Below are 367 nucleotides of genomic sequence, written 5' to 3'. Positions count from 1 at the left end.
ATATTTTTGAATTTTTCTCAAAATCTATGTGTTAACTCCTACGAAAATATTAAATTTTTCGGTAAATGCTCTATATATTGAAGCATATGATATTTAGTGTTGTTTTAAAATTTCTAAATACATTCAATATTTGAATTAATGTACCATATTAAACTCTCTTTTATGGTACATATGCATCTTTTTATTTTTTTTGTCAATTAATTTAGTAAAATTCATAATACTCTTAAGTTGGTGGACTAATAACCACTATAAAATCGCTATTCTTTAGAAAAACGGATACAACAAAGGTTTCAAACTTCTTTTTCCTTCATCATATGTTAGTGAAGGATCAACTATGAATTAAAACAGTATTTTCATATTTTTGAAT

Source organism: Brassica oleracea, chromosome C4 (genome assembly GCF_000695525.1).
Source record: "Brassica oleracea var. oleracea cultivar TO1000 chromosome C4, BOL, whole genome shotgun sequence".
In the NCBI taxonomy this organism is placed as follows: domain Eukaryota; kingdom Viridiplantae; phylum Streptophyta; class Magnoliopsida; order Brassicales; family Brassicaceae; genus Brassica; species Brassica oleracea.
This window is presented reverse-complemented; position numbering follows the sequence as displayed.